This window comes from Aethalodelphis obliquidens, unplaced genomic scaffold (assembly GCF_003676395.1).
Source record: "Aethalodelphis obliquidens isolate GAN/ISIS:26980383/991018 unplaced genomic scaffold, ASM367639v1 scaffold4, whole genome shotgun sequence".
NCBI classification, from domain to species: Eukaryota; Metazoa; Chordata; class Mammalia; order Artiodactyla; family Delphinidae; genus Aethalodelphis; species Aethalodelphis obliquidens.
This window is the reverse complement of record NW_020837948.1, coordinates 38157930-38170415: the sequence shown is the minus strand read 5'-3', so window position 1 is coordinate 38170415 and position 12486 is coordinate 38157930. Positions and strand designations below refer to the sequence as shown.

General features: G+C 36.7%; 1 long non-coding RNA gene across 1 annotated transcript in view; it reads left to right on the top strand.

The window, feature by feature from the left end:
• The first annotated feature begins 11316 nt into the window (after positions 1 to 11316).
• Positions 11317 to 12486, top strand: part of LOC113617304 (uncharacterized) — a 122619-nt gene continuing 121449 nt past the window's right edge. The window contains exon 1 of the long non-coding RNA XR_003431577.1: positions 11317 to 11518. This is a non-coding gene — a long non-coding RNA (uncharacterized LOC113617304). The remainder of the gene's footprint in view (positions 11519 to 12486) is intronic.

Here is a 12486-nt window from a genome sequence, read left to right as displayed (position 1 = left end):
TTCCATTCAATGTATTTTTTCTTTGTATGTCTTATTATAAAAATGTGATTTTTGTTTGCTTGTTTAGAATGAATTGATTCAAATAATGAATTCAAATATATGAATTCAGTTAGGTAAATAATTTGGTGTGTTACTCAGATTCTTATTTATTTCACTAAGCACTATGTTTTAAAAATTCATGTATATTTGCTACATGAACGTAACTCATTGTTTCTAACCACTGCATAGTATTCTATGCTATACACCCACTGCATTCTGTTATCTCTTCTCCCAGTGATGAGCACTGAGGTTGGTTCAACTCCCACCACAAATAATGCATCAATGAACATCCTTGTACATGTCCCTTAATGGATCTCTGTGAGACTTTCCTTGGGATATATATTGAGGAAAAGAATAGTTTAGACATAGTTATGAGAAAATTTATTTTGAGTAAGTCAACTCAGATTACTCTTCTGAAGGGCTGCATCAGTTTTATCTCCCACCGGCAATAAATATAGACTATTCTATCTCTACAACCCTGTCAATAGTTGGTACTTATCTAGCTTTCTAATTATTTCCAGGAGTATAGGTACAAAGTGATAGCTCATCATTCTTTTGATTTCCATTTTCAGCATTGCAGATGAATTGAGAATCTTTTTGTTTGTTAATTTCTTGAGTTTCTTCTTTGTAAATTGATTTGCAAACCTTATACCCATTTTTATTGGGGTTTCTGTCCTCTTGTTAATTTGCAAAAGTTTCTTTTATATTCTGGATATTAACCCCTTGTCAGTTGTAGATATTGCAAACATTTTCCCCCTTTTGTCATTCTGTTACGTGTGCATTACTTTGGTCTATGATGTTCTTCGTTGAACATATGCTTTATTCTGATAAAAATATGTTTTCCGCTTATGCTTTACACCTAAAAAGTTTAGTTTTAAAAATCTTCCTTGTCCCTAAATCACAAAAATATTCTTCTGAATTTTCTTCCATTACTTTTTTACATATGTGATAAAGCACTACCAATAATCTATTTTTCCCATTGATTTGAGCTGCAACATCAAAATATGACTATGCTTATTAAATGCTAAAATGTACAAAAACTAAATGTCCAAGTTGTCCATTATGTTTCAGATAAAATAATATACTGCTTTTTGATTTGCTTCTCACAAGGAAGGAAGGAATTTTTACTTTGCAAAAGGAGAATTTGTATAACAATTTAAAATATTCCAATGTAGGGGTAGGAGCCACAAGAAAAGTGAGCTCTCTTTCACTGGAGATGTTTAAGCAGTTGTTGACCAGCTACATGATGGAGCCCATATGATAAGTGTGTTGTTGATAGCCTCATTCTCGGCTCTCAATTCTTTCATGTGCAAAAGAAGAGGATCAGGCTGTCTACTGTCTAGAGTCCTATATGAGATTAAGTTCAATCATTCTGTAATTCTGTGCCATTTCAATTTCCTTCCATCCTGAAGAAACCATGATTTTTTTTTTGTCTTCTTTCCTTTACAGAACATTCCCATAATTGTATCAAATGTCTTTGCCCTGGATGGAAATTTATGAAGTAACTATACATATATCCTCACATATATGATTCTCAAAGAGCCCTGACTGCAGCTCCTATGTAAATGAGATGAATTGTCTCCTATATCGTTATGTATAAAGCTTACCTCTTATTCACCTTTGCAAACTCCTGGGCTAATTTATTCAAATAAATAATGCATCTCCTGTAAGGTTTTCCAAAGAATTGCAGAACTGTCCTTGCAGACTCAAAAAGTGAAGTCAGGCACACTGATTTATTGGGAAAACAGCTTTCTTTCTTCTTTCCTCCCTCCCTCCCTCCCTCCCTTCCTTTCTTCTTTTCTTACTCCCTTCCTTCTGCTCTCTCTCTCTCTCTCTCTCCTTCTCCCTTCCTTTAGAACTCAGAGTTTTTTACACATGTAGGGGAGGAAAAAAATCTTTTCTTCTACCCATCTTAAGTTTTCTAGCTAGCTCCCTATAAATTAGATTGAACAAAAACAGAGTAACAAGAGAAAAACAAACCAAACTTCATTGAAATGTGCATCACCCATGTATACACGGAAGCACCCAGTGATGAGTAACTCAAAGGAGTGGTTAGGACTTGGGCTTATATACCATCTTAGGCTAAACAAAGGAAAAGGGGTTTGGGGCTTCTTGAAGGAGGAGACAAGTAATGGGAAGGTAACCAGGAAAAGTGTGGTAAACAAAGGTTGTTTAATCATGTTTGTTATGCCTTTTTATTAGGTCCTACCTTTGTATTAAGAGAGCTCTTCTTCCAGGTGCTGGGGATAGGGAGATATCTTAACAAATAGAAATTTCCTAGAACAAACATATGGATACAAAGGAGGAAGGAGTGGGATGAACTGGGAGATTGGGATTGACATATAAACACTATTGATACTATGTATAAAATAGATAACTAATGAGAACCTACTGTATAGCACAGGGAACTCTACTCAATGCTCTGTGGTGACCTAAATGGGAAGGAAATCCAAAAAGGGGGATATATGTATATATATAGCTGATTCACTTTGCTGTACAGTAGAAATTAACACAACATTGTAAAGCAACTATGCTCCAAAAATTTTTTTTTAATAAATAAATAAAAATAAGAAATTTCCTTTACAAAAGGAAAATGTGTGACCTGTTTTTAGAGCTTTTCCTGCACCTGCTGATTTTCAATAGCCTTTAGTCCAAAATAATACATATGCCAAAGAGACATATTTTGAGGTGGTATACTCTGATATCTGTTTCACATATCAAGTACCCAATTTCTACATTTTACTACTTTTTAGGTTTTGTTTTTTTAAAAAAAAACAAAAAACCCTGACTACACGCAATAATTCTGTATTTCGTGGCAGAGCAAAAAGTCAAGTCTTAATTTCAAATATTATTCCTGGGTCAAAAGAAAAGAGAAAGGACATCTTGCAAAAGTTGATGTCACTAGCTTGAACACCATGCGAAAGTCTTGCCTGCTCTGCCTCTTCCAAAAGAATTCCTTAATATAATGTACTGAAAATTACATCCAAATTAAAACTTGCTGTCTCTGCCAGCGACCTTAGTGATAAACAGCTCAAGTTAGAGAGGTGTCCATAGAAAAGTGACATTTCCAATCAAATCTAAGTAGGAAATTCTGAGGACAGTGAACCCATTACCAATGAATAAGTACATTTGCACAATAATTGTGTTGAGAAGGTTGTATCTGAGCAATATATTGCTCTGTAGCACTATTTGAGCCATTGTTATTACAATGCAGTGAAATGACTAGAACAACAATAAGATGTTGCTTGATTTTCTAATTATTATTGAAAAATGTCTCCTGAGCCCAGCCTCAAAGATTTCTCTTTTGAGTCATCTTCAGCTCACACTGCTTCTCATGCATTATACATTAAATGCATATGGCCATTTGAGGTGGAAGGTCTCTGGAGGGAAGTTCCATGCTGCTCTTTTCACTGTAGGAGGGAGAATGGTAGGAAAAATAAGGAGGGGAGAAGGCTGGGACTAGTGAGATGGAAGGAAGGAACACCACTGGGCAAAGTTCTGAATTCAGGCAAAGGGGAGTCGAATTAATAAACATTAAAAAAAGATGGGAGCCACTTCCAGAAGTTTTTTTTGTGTTTAGGGTTTTGTTGCTAAGCTTTGAGGGAGCTCCTGAACAAGGTTGCTCTCTGAATCTGTTAGTTTCTAGTAAGTACCTCAAGCCTGTCCTATTTGCTAGGATGAAAAAGAGCTAGAACAACTTGGCAAAATGGATCTATGCAATTAAAGCTTGATTTTTATAGAATCATTTTAAAATTGATATTTAAAGACATTTATGTGACATAATATATACAAAAATCTTTTCCTTTTTCCCATTTATGTTCATCAAATATATGCAATTTATTTTAAAAAGAAAGTGTAAAAATTTTCCAGTATGCTCAGAGTACCCCCTACAGTGCTCTTTTGAGAACAGATAATAGATTATTAGTTCCTCAGAAATAAACTGCAGAAAAAATTCCTTCAGTTCTTAACAGAGTAATGCATTTAAACTCTAATTTATGCAAATCTTGAAAGTTACACCTATTTATTATTTATTTATATTCATCTTTATCTCTCTGTCCTGGAGTTTGTTATGTTTTTCAGATTCCTCAGACTTAAGCACTAACCATATACAAGGCACAATGCTAAGTATTTAAAACTCATTATTTTATTTATTTCTCATAGAAATTCTCTCAGATGTTTATATTACTCATTACTTCCACTTTACAGATGAGAAAACTGAGGCTCATAAAGTTTACATGTTTATATAACATTCAGCTCTCAATATTAAATGTTATTATTTAAATATTAAAGATTATAAAGTGCAAATTTCACTTTTGCTCTTGCAACTGGATACATGGATTGATGTAATTCTACTTTGCTTTGATTAGTCATATTGCCTACAGAAATAAATACAGCCTTGAAACTTGACAGGTCATTTTCATGGTCTTTTCTTTTTCACAGAAAAAAAGCAAAATTAAACAACTATAATTTTTTAAAAAACTATGTGAATTAAAGTATTAATGGCATTTCAGCCAATGGGCTGTTAAATGTCATATCACATTTTAATTATCAACACCTCTCTCTATATAAATAGAGTAAACTTGTTTCTTGCCTGTAAATGTTAATCTTCCAATTAAATATCTACCATTTAAAAAGTACTTTTTAAAGAAGCTGATATAGGTTAGTAAGCACAGGGCTGATGGAAGAGAAGCCTGCAAATAGCTCTAAACAGATTCTCCATATTTATTTTGAAATGGAGCAGGACTCCAAGGAGACATTACATTTTACTGTTTCCATAAAGATGGTGTTTTTCTCTTTACAATTCTGGCTTCTTGCCCCTGTGCTTCTATACAGTTAGGAGCCTAAATGAGCTCCAGATCTCATTTTCTCACCCTGCCTTTTGTCAGTGACAGACGAAGTCTCTCCCTCATGACCAGTCTATGATTCAATCTGTGCCTGGTGCATCATCTACCCCTTATTAATCAGGATGAGACGTGCATCTGCTGCCCAACATTACCAAGCGTATAAATTACAATATTTGAATAAAACCCAAAAAGTATTATTAAAAATATTAAGCTGTCTGCTATGCAAACTCCTAAGCACTTTTCCTTTTGAAATAATATACTAGAAATGTATTTATTTGTTTGTTTCTCTTGAGGGCAAATGGTCCTCAGAAAATATTAGTTCAATTACAATAAGAAAAAAATAAAATTTAAAAAGAAGCATATAAATAGTCCACAGCTCCACTTTTAAAATTAGGAAACAAGAGCTTAAAACTTCATTTAACAAGTATAATTAGATGCAATTTTAGGAGAGGAAAAACAATTTTCCCTCTACTCTTCTTAGTTCTTAGCTGAGATCCCCTATAATAAGAGACAGATAAATAAAAGAAAAAACAGAAGTTTATTAACACATATACCTCCTGTGTACATGAGAGATACCCAGGTAAAAATGAATAACTCCCTGAGGAGGCCTAAGCCACTAACTTAAATGTCACCTTCAGTTAAAGACAAAAGAAAAAAAGGGATGTGCGTTTGTGTTAGGAGGAGGCCAGTTATGAGAGGTTACCAGGAAAAGCATGAGTAAACAAGGCTTGTTATGCAAATTTACATCTGTGCCTCCTCCATTGATAAGATTCTCTTGTGATTTTGCCATCTTTCTCTTCCTGGTACACAGAGGGAGACACCCTTACAAATGGAGGTTTCCTTTATAAACGTAAATTTCCCTTACAAAAGAGTAACTTATACTCTATTTTCAGAGCTTATTCTGTGTCTGCTGTTTCTCAAAATAATCGGCTCAAAATAATCCTTATGCCAAAGAGGCATATTTTGGTATGACAAGTTCTACTACTCTTCACAATGTACTTATTTATTTCTGTGTAATCCACTAGACCGAGTCAAAACTAGAAGGCATTTCATGTATCTTCATAATCTCCCCCCACTCTTATTAGCTTCCCTCCATACCTGGTAAATAGTAGATACTCAAAATTTATTAGATGATGGCTGAATTAAAAGATATATAAACAACAAAAGAATGCATAGAATGATACAAAAGAGAGATTTTAGAGATTATTTTGCTCAACAAATGGGAAAATTGATGCCTTTGGACATAAAAAGAAAAGATTAAAGAGAAAAAGTTTGAGATCTGGTTAGTGGCAGAAACTGAACTCAGTCCTAGTGTCACTGGCCATGCTTTCCACGATCCCACACTTAAACTCTAAAGTATACCCACATGACAGTGACGTACAAAGAAGGCATTAAAGAGGAGAAATATGTATGCACAGACAGAAACAGAGACAATGGGAAAAGACGCAGAGAGAAGCACAGAAACACAAAATAGGCTTATAACCACACAGACTGCAAAGACTCGAACTCAGAGATAGACTGCTATAACCTGCTATAACCTGGTATCCCTACCTGGTGGTGTTTTGTATAATTCATGTAAAGACTTTGGAAGTTACATTTCATTTTCACAACTTTAAACTTTAAAGCATTGTTCATCAGTTAGTATGCACTCCAAGGTATCCATTAGTAGGAAGCAGCTAAGTGAATCATGAAGCAAGTGTATATTATACAACAATTACATGAATTATATACTTACACTGATATGGACCAAACTTCATTTAAACAATTGATGATCAAAAACAAAGTGCACAGAAGTAAGAATCATATGCTACTAAATGGACAAAAAAAGGAAGTATTGATATGTACATACATGCTTGACAGGACTAGAATATCCCTGAATGTGTATACACAAGAATTTGAAAACTGGTTGTCATTAGAGTAGAAATTAGAGCACTAGAGATAAGAAGCAGGCATTCATTTGATGTATTCCCCTTGGCAATGTTTGAATTTCTCACTAGATACAGATAATAATTTTCTTATAAATAAAAATAGAAATAAATAGCTACTCTGGCTGATAAACTAATAGAATGTCATTACTGACACTTTTAAAAAATTCTTCAGGTTTTACCATGATTTTTGAACCCCAATAGTTACAATCAACAAAAGAAAATTAAAGGAGGTTATACTCGAGGTTATAGATTGAATGAAACCATGCATTCTAGTTTAGTGCACAATGCTTGACATCAAGGAAACAATAAATTGCAAAACCTTATGCTAATCAATGAGTTACAGAGAGGAACTACTTTAACCCTCCTCTCTCTACCCACTCCCCCCATCCCAGGTCTACCCACTACTTCTCAGAGACTTCAAGCCAAAAACTTTTTTTTTTTTTGACTTTATCCCTTACTTTCTGTTTTGAAAATATATTCTATCACCCCTTGCCTAAGCCTCTATCTAGTGGACTGATTAACATTATTATATATATGGTATGATATGAGCATTTGAATCAACTCATGAGACAGTGTTAGACACTTTGTCTCCATGATGACAGATATAATAACTCTTAAAAGAAGAATTTTCTGGAAGAGAGCAACTGGAACAGTAAAGGTAGATTATGAAAAGAAAGCCATACACTTGTATAGAAAAATAGGCTCAGTGATCTAAAGGTACATTTTGAAGGCTTCAAGCCAGAATGCCATAAAATGTCTCTAGCTGCCTAAATCTTTCTTGGAATAATGTGAAGATGTAAATAAGTATTTATTTATTAGCTCATATTGATTATATTATGTATCACCAGTATAAAGGGGAAGCATGCCTTTCGTGTCTCGATGACACAACCTGATTGGGCAAGTGTAGATTCCACCCCTTGATGAGGGAACGGCAAGGCATATTGCAGAAGAACATGTGTGGTGGGAATTATTGTTACAGCCAACTTTGAAAAATCCAGTCAGCCACACTGAAATGTCTTCCAGAACAGGTGCTGTGCACTCATGGACAGTAATTGTGTTATAGTAGAAGGACCACATGCTTAGGAGTCAGAAAATCAAGTCCTAGTTCCATCTTTTAATAACTTCATAACTTGTCACAAGCAAATCTCTTAAATAATTTTTCTTGACTAAAGTATAGAAAATACTGACGACTTTACACAATAATTTTTAAAATTTAAAAAGCTAAAATAAAATTACCTCATGGTTCTATCCTTGATTAATCTCACTTCCTACTATCTCTTTCCAGAGTGAACTCACTTATACTATTGGCTTAGTAATATCAGTTCCATGCTAGTGAGTGACTCTCAAATCTATATTTATAACAATGAATTTGTGCTCTGGCTCCATTCCAGAATCCCAATAAGGATGTCCTTCCAGCATAACAAAAGCTATAAAGACATTATTGGGAATATTGGGAAAAAGTGTATAGATTGTATACCATAATATTATTTGAGAATGATGATTGTGTTTTGAATACATAAAGGAATGGACTGGTTATTAGGAGGTACGTGCCAAACAATTGGGGGGCTAAGCATCTGTCAGTGTGTGAGAAAGAGAGAGAGAGATCACATAGGCAAAACATTGACAATAGGTGAACCAGGCAAAGGGTAATTATGGTATATATTGTACCTTCTTGTAATTTTTCTACTGTTTGAAATGTTCAAAAATAAAAAGATAGGAAAGTAATAAAATTATATCTTCCCTTTCTCCTCTAAGCTTATGGCTCAAAAATGGATTCCTCTTTAATTTTTCTAGGTTTGGTCACCGACACCACCATCTCTCATTCCTCATAGTCAACTAGTCACCAAACCCTGATGACTGTTTGATTCCCACTTTCATTGTCCTAGCACAAATTCTGTTGGTTATTCACTTGGATTATTGATGTTAACATATTTTGATATAATCTTCCCATTCTTCTTTTTCATCCTAGATTGCTTTTCTAAAACATAAATCTAATCATGTCCCTCTCTTCCAGAAAATAAAAACCCTTCACTGTTCCACACATGCCTAAAAGAACAAAGTCTATACTCCCATACCTCCCTCTACATCCCTTCTTCTTAGTGTATGAACTATGCAATAAATATCCACACATATTTGGAAGTGACTTCTGCTTGTTTCTGTAACAAATTAATTTAGTGCTGCTATAATGAATCAAGAACAGTAGTATTTACGTTTCCTTTTATCTATTGCTGAACACTTAAGAAAAATTAAAACTCGAGCCAAGAAAATCTATACTTGCCTGGTTTGTTGCTTCAGGAATGAGGGTAGTACAAACAGTTTGCCATCTGAATGGGACGAGCTTGTGTGAAGGAAGATATGGATTTCTAATATGCTACATGGAATTAGGAAATGTTGCCTGGTAGCATCATTAATCAAAGCTAAAAATATTACCTAACAGAACCCAGCAGTCCCAGATACCATCTATTTCTCTGCTGCTTTCTTGTAAAAGCATGACACTGTGAATTTGATTAACACCTTCCTCTAATCTCTCTGTTCAGTCCTACCACCTGTTTTATAAATTATTATTATTATCAGTCAGGGATTAGGATTGGTTTTTCTGTCTCCAGGTAAGCAGGTCCAGGGGGAAGAGTTTTCTGGCCTAATCACGTTTTTTAAATAAGTACACCCACATATTCTTATGGCCTTAACAAGCTTTTCGCCTACAAATTGTGATGTTCTGATATGCAGTAAAATTATTTCTCTCTGAAGTAATTTTAGGTTGAGCTGTTTATCTCTGAACATCAAGTGCTATCTTCAAAGTCAAAATGAATTGTGGCTCAATTGTGTAATTAATTTCCTAAAAATGGAAAACCCTTGTCAGTCAGGATTACTCATACCCACACCCAATCCCCTCAACTAGACTCTAAGCCCCTAAGGTTAGGATTCCTACCACATTCAACACACATACACACACACACACACACACACACACACACAGCACCTAGGCCAGTGCCATGGACATAGAAAATGCTCAATATATATTTAATAAATACATAAATCAAGTTCTCCACCTTGTCTTTTTCTTTAGTATATGCTAGATATTTTTACCTGAATTATCAAGCTCACTTTTCCAGTTAACCTTACGTTTCAGGTCATAGCATGTTAGATTTGTGGAGTATAGAGCTCACAGGCAGCTTCAGGGTTTATAGGATGCAGCTCTTTATTTCCCAGGTGATGACATCGAGGTTATAAGAGATTAAGACAGTTATCTAAAGTCATGCAGCTGAAGAGTGGCAGTTCTGGAGCCAGCCTCCGTCCTGAGCCCGAGTGCTCTCCGCTGCACCACACTGAACTGTCTCCCATCAAAGCAGTCTAATTAATTATACAGATAAAATGCAGCCACATAAACCTCAATGTATCTGCTTATTTCTGTGCAGAATATGTCCTTTTTGCCTTCAGATAGAAAAATCTGAATATTTGTCTAAGACTTGAATAATCTGAATATATACAAAGAAAGTCATTGACTAAAAGACATCAACAACCTCTGATATTCTCACAATAAATAGTAGAGAAAGTCCCTGGAGATTTTTCCCCGACTTTGATCCATGTGAAGGTTTATTAGGCAGATTTATTATCTTGCATAGAATTCTAATGGAATGCAAAAACAGGGGAGTAAGGAAAAAAATATACATTGACTTCATTTAGCTCTTCAGCAATCTTGATTGAGGATCACCTTTGCTAGACTGTACAGAACATAGGTAAAGAAATAGGTGGGCATCTTCAAAGGTCTAACACCCTGGTAAGCTGAACTCTAGTAGCACTTCTTCCCTGTGAAGCACATAATGACTTTCATCACAGCCCACAAAAGGGAAGAGTGACATTTGGATAGCCGCACCTTAAATGCATAATAGCAGCTGAACGTTAAAAATGTCAATGTGTAAATAACTGGTAAGCTCCCCCATCCCCCCAAAAAAGTGTTTAACAGAGGAAAAAAAGCACATTTTCAACTATAGTTACAGCGATTAAAAAATCAAATAGTGATCTTCAGAGTCCCTCAGGCTGGAGATCATAGACAAAGCAGTCCTCTGATGACCAGTGGTGTGACCTGTGTGTGGCTAAGCAGCTGACCCTTCAGAGAGGCTTTGGGATATTGGGTTGACATGCTAGGGAAGTTTATGGTGAAATTTCTGAATTTACAGAGAGACGAAATGTGATGGTGACAACAAAATCTATAGGGGAATCAAGGAAGTTACTTTTTTTACTGACCCTCTTAAGTCGGTCCCCAACAAGTGCTGGTGTAGTTCCAGTTAATAGAAGGAGACCATGTGCGGAAGCAAAGGAAAGTTTTATTCTTTGATCAAAGAATGGAGAGGTGCCAGCCAATGCTCTTAAAGTACATACTCTCCCTAATAGGACTTAGGTCAGGCTGCTTTATAGGGGTCTCCTCAGCGGGGAGGGGAAGGGGCAGAGTTTCGCTGGTCTGGTACAGCTGCGCTGCTCACGCCCCAGATTGAAGTGCCAGGTGCAGCAACTCTGCGCGCAGCTGCCGCCATCATCTTGATTTGCAGCGTTGTGCGCAAACGCTTGCGCACTAGGCCGCCCAGCTGAGGTGTTGGGAGCAGCCATTTCTCACTAGGAGCTCTGGTCTGAAGCGCTGACTGCAAGGCCTCTGCACGCGGCGTCCTATGGGGCTAGTGAAACGCCATGAAGCACAAAGGAAGAAAAAAGGTTAGACTCTGTTTTATTACCCAGATTCCATGTTTATTTCCCGGGAATTGTTAACGCGCTTTACCAGTGGAAAATCCCCCTCTGTCTTTCATCCTGCTCCTCTTTCTTGAGGGGCGCTGAGGGGCGCTGCTCCATCTTCTGAAAATGCTTCCTGCTGAGTCTGTGTGTTGTCGTAACCCTGGGTGGAGGAGCAGAGCTTCTCCCCAGCCTCCTTTAGATGTGTTTGATGGTCACCAGGTCTCAGCCCTAACTGTTCATAACCCTGAGCAGCCACCATTTGTCTTACCTTTTGGAAACAAAGGACACCAGATAATTTAAGATACGCGGCCCAAATATTAGCAAGAGAATAATGGTCACATGTAGGATGGCATAGTTCTAGCAGGAACCTGTGTAAACATTTAAGATCTTCCCTGTCCCGCGCTCTACGGCCCAGGTGAGGGCTATCAGCTCAGCCTTTGGGCAGAAGTCCCTGGGGGTAGGCTTCTTGCCTCTATGACTTGAGTCTGGGAGGTCACTGTGTATCCCACCAACCTTTCTCTCTCTCTCATAAAATCACTCCTGTCTGTGAACCATTCCTCTTCAGTGTTTAGGAGAGGCTCACTTCCTAACATTCTAGGTTGGGGTGACTGCAATAGATTGTGTCTATGGTTTCTATACAGTCATGCTCCAGGGACCCCGTTTCTGTGGGTAGCAGGCTGGCAGATTTTAGCGTGTGACAGGTTTCTGTGCTAGCCACTGGGTTGTCTAAAAGCATAGCCTGAACTTGAATCGACCTTCCAGGGCATAGCTCCTCTGTTCCCTTAGAATTTACTAAAGCCTGAATGTGGTGTGGGGTCCATAGAGTGACTGGCTGGCCAAACGTTAACTTTTCAGCCTCCTTTAGCAGGGTTGTAGGAGCTGCTACTGCCCCTAGGCAAGGAGGCCATCCCTTAGCGGGTTTTTTTTTTTTTTTTTTTTTTTTTTTTTTT